This window comes from Varanus komodoensis, unplaced genomic scaffold (genome assembly GCF_004798865.1).
Source record: "Varanus komodoensis strain SLA01 unplaced genomic scaffold, ASM479886v1 scaffold16, whole genome shotgun sequence".
Classification (NCBI taxonomy): domain Eukaryota; kingdom Metazoa; phylum Chordata; class Lepidosauria; order Squamata; family Varanidae; genus Varanus; species Varanus komodoensis.
In genome coordinates this window covers 8,263,538-8,267,499 of record NW_025335468.1, presented here as the reverse complement: position 1 = coordinate 8,267,499, position 3,962 = coordinate 8,263,538, and the positions used below count along the sequence as shown (strand labels likewise).

The 3,962-nt window shown below is 43.6% G+C and overlaps 1 long non-coding RNA gene across 1 annotated transcript in view; it reads right to left on the bottom strand.

Annotated features, from left to right (window-relative positions):
* Positions 1 to 1,127: 1,127 nt before the first annotated feature.
* Positions 1,128 to 3,962, bottom strand: part of LOC123021400 — a 15,587-nt gene continuing 12,752 nt past the window's right edge. Inside the window, exon 3 of the long non-coding RNA XR_006414304.1 lies at positions 1,128 to 1,524. This is a non-coding gene — a long non-coding RNA (uncharacterized LOC123021400). The remainder of the gene's footprint in view (positions 1,525 to 3,962) is intronic.

Sequence of the window (3,962 nt, the reverse complement as noted above, 5' to 3'; positions counted from 1 at the left end):
TGGGTCCTGGCTACCTGAACGAGCGCTTACGTCCGTATATGCCCAACCGCCCTTTGAGATCTGCGGGAGAGTCCCTTCTCCGGGAACCCTCCATGAAAGAAATTAGGAGAGTAAGTACCCGGAGGAGGGCTTTCTCTGCGGTGGCGCCCAACCTATGGAATTCACTCCCCAAAGAGGTCCGCCTAGCACCGTTGTTACTGGTTTTTTGGCGCCAGGTAAAGACCTTTTTATTTAAACATCATTTCAATTGTTAAAACATATGATCTGGCCTGGGCAACTTCTTCTTCCTTCTCTTTCTCCTCCTATATTTTTATTTTATACTGATAATTTTAATTTTGTATTTGTAAAGCAATGTATTTTTTGTATTTTTATATTTAATGGTAATTTATTATGTACTATTGTATTTCAATGTATTTTATCATGTTGTAAGCCGCCCCGAGGTTTCGGCAAGGGGCGGCATAGAAATGTTATAATAATAATAATAATAATAATAATAATAATAATAATAATAATAATAATGGTTCATGGTCTGGAGAAAGGCTATGGGACCAGAGGAAAAGGACTATCCATCCGTGGAACCCTGGAAGGCTGGATTAGGCTCTCAGACCTGTTCTATACCCCTGGCTTGAAGGGTATACTGGCAAAGGGCCATGCTGGTCCCAACCTTTTCATCAGATGTTGCTCTTTGGCACCCCCAAGGTCTGAGAGGGCGCCCTACTTGCATGTGTTTGAATGAGAAAGAACATCTCAGCACTGTTACTGAACCTGGAAAGGCGGGGTCCATGATCCTCCACTTGCTCCCCCAGCACCCACTTTAGGTTCTCACAGGTTCAGGTAAATATGATGTTTAGGGGTATGTAGGCTGGCCAACTATCCTTACAGAATTTTTTGGAGCTTAGACAACAGAGATAGAAAGTGAATTTTACTGCTAGGGGTGACTTAAAGGTTCTTTGTGAAGGTTCTTAGACTGTGATTTCCACAGCCAAAGAACAATAACTGATGAAGAAACATATCCAGATGTCTGTGTGAAACACATGTAGTGGACAAAAGGAGCCAAGAAAACTGTAGATTTCCAAAGAATAATATAGCAGATTGTTTGATTCAGAACATTTTAATCCCACTCAAAAGGATTCCAGAGATGTTTACAAGAATGAATAATTAGACAGTTCTTGCCTTCAGACGTACAATCTTAAAAAGGCATGAGACACAAGGAAAGAGATTGGGAGGGAGGAGGAAAGAAAACATGATGGTGATGATGAATCAAGTTGCCTGGAACTGAATTCAGCCCTGAACTGCATCTTTTGACCTTCTGCACTAGCATATTCTTTGCTGGCCTGTTCCTCTTCCTCTCCTCACTTCTATGGTCTCTTTTTATCTGTCTTCAAGCTTAATCTGTCTTCTCACATTCCACAAGGTAAGATGTTTCCTCAGATGCCATTCTGGTGGCAGTTGGGAAAGGCAGGTGCCATTGGGTCCCCTTAGTATGTTTCAGGAGTCTGGGTTTCAGTTCCTGGACCTATGACACTGACAGACAGACACAGGGTGCCTTTTATTATTATACATAGGAGTAGCAGTAAATCCATCAACAAGGAAGCCACCAGAGTCAATGAACAAGGCCTGGAGAAACAGTTGTTTTCCCTAGAGCCAAAAGGACAGTGCCAGGTTAACCTGCCTTGAGAAGACATTTCACTTGTGGGATGCCACAGTGAAGATCTTTTCTGCAGACACTGCCTGCCTGCCTTCTGAAGGCCAGAGGCATCAGAGAAGGGATGGTGAGCTTAGCATCTGGACATGGAAGAAGGCACTCCAGTATGTACCTTTTGCATATTTTTCTCATCGAAGCTCAGAGGTTTTCAGAACAATAACAGCTTCCATCATCATCTAGTTAACACACACTGCTCACAGTTCCAGCCCTAATATTAACTCATCTGTACTTCCGGAACAAGAGCAAGTGATATGGGGAACAGCCAAGCATTTATGTATGCAGATATGAAGCAGCTGCACTGAGAGAAATGATCACTTAGGACTCTTCTGTAGCTTTGGACTATCACTGAATTTTATTATTCTTATCCATGCATGAAAAGCTTGGCAACCCATGCTAAGACGAGGTGGTGTATAAACTGAACCACATGAATTAGATGAAGGTGGTGGTGGTGGTGGTGATGATGATGTCATCAGCATCATCACAGGACTGTTTTGGCAAGAGATGTTTTGGCACTGAATTTTTCTCAGCTTAGATCCCCAGACAGAATCATAGAATAATACAGTTGGAAGGGGCCAGGTCTGACCCCCTGCTCATTGCAGGATTCCCAGTAAAACCATCCCTCTCAGATACTGTCCAGCTGCATCTTGAATGCCTCCAGTGTGGGAGAGCCCACAGCATCCCCTGGTTATTGGTTCCATTGCCGTACTGCTTCAGGATCAGGATCAGTTTTCTAGGAAACATAACACCAGATATTTCCATGATCTTTGCAGTTCTATAGACAGCTGGAAAAAGATTGTCACTGTGTGTGGAAACCAGAAACACTCATTCTAACTGATTATTCTAAAAGCTTATCTCTGCATCTCTGCTCTCTTCCCAACAACCACATACACATAGGTGTTGAGATGCTCTCCCAAATGGAACTTTGGTGCCTGCACCTCTAAGGAAGCCACTGGTCTGATGTGTTGTCAGCCCAATGCCCAACCAGTGGGTGATTATATCCTAATCCTCTTGGGATAGGATATCCCATGGCGTTGTCCCAACAGCTCCTGGCCTGCTTGTTTATATAACATTCTTTTTCTGAACCACAGCCATGGCATGATCTCCTCTACCTGCCATCTGTTGTTTGTCTTCCTGTGAGTTTTATCTTGGTTTTCCTCTCTTGGTTGCAAGAAGAGTGCCTGGCTGTCGTGCTAATAATTTAGGATCCACATCTGGATCCATAGTCACATCTGAATGGAATATTCTCAAATTACAAATTGGGAATCTGCTGTTACATTACTGTAATTGTTAATCAATCATGACTGGCAAAGTTCATAAAACCTCCATCCAAGTCAAATCCACAGGTAATACATATACACACATTCATCAAAGGGTAATCACCTGCAAAGGCAAGTTACTATAAAGCTGTCATGGTGGTGGATACAGTCCACACATACACAATGTGTTGACACATGTATGGGGTAAAAAGATTCCAAATGCACTACCTCGAGCTATCCACACAGTCGTCCATGCTAGCTTGAGCCAATGGCTCTGTTATGTTATGTTATTCATGAAGTTGTGCCCGACCCATCGTGACCCCATGAACAACATTCCTCCAGGCCTTCCTATCCTCCACTATCCCCCGGAGTCCACCTAAACTCACACCAACTTCTTCAGGGACTTCAGGGTCACCTCATCCTCTGCCATACTCTTCTTCTTTTGCCGTCAATTGTTCCCAGCATTAGGATCCTCTCCAGTGAGTCCTTCCTTCTCATTAGGAGGCCAAAGTATTTGAGTTTCATCTTCAGTATCTGGCCTTCTAAAGAGCAGCTAGGGTTGATCTCCTCTAAGACTGACTGGTTTGATCTCCTTGCAGTCCAAGGGACTTGCAGGAGTCTCCTCCAGCACCACAATTCAAAGGCCTCAATTCTTCAGCACTCAGCCTTCCTTATGGTCCAACTTTCACAGCCATACATTGCAACTGGGAAAACCATAGCCTTGACTATACGCACTTTTGTCGGCAGGATGATGTCTGCTTTTTAGTATGTTTTCTAGATTTGCCATAGCTTTCCTCCCCAGGAGCAAGCGTCTTTTAATTTCTTGGCTGCCGTCACCAGCTGAGGTGATCTTGGAGCTCAAGAAAATAAAATCTGTCACTACCTCCATTTCTTTCCCATCTATTTGTCAGGAAGTGATAGGCCCAGATGCCACAATCTTACTTTACTTAATGCTGAGTTTCAAGCCAACTTTTGCACTCTCCTCCTTCACCCGCATCAAG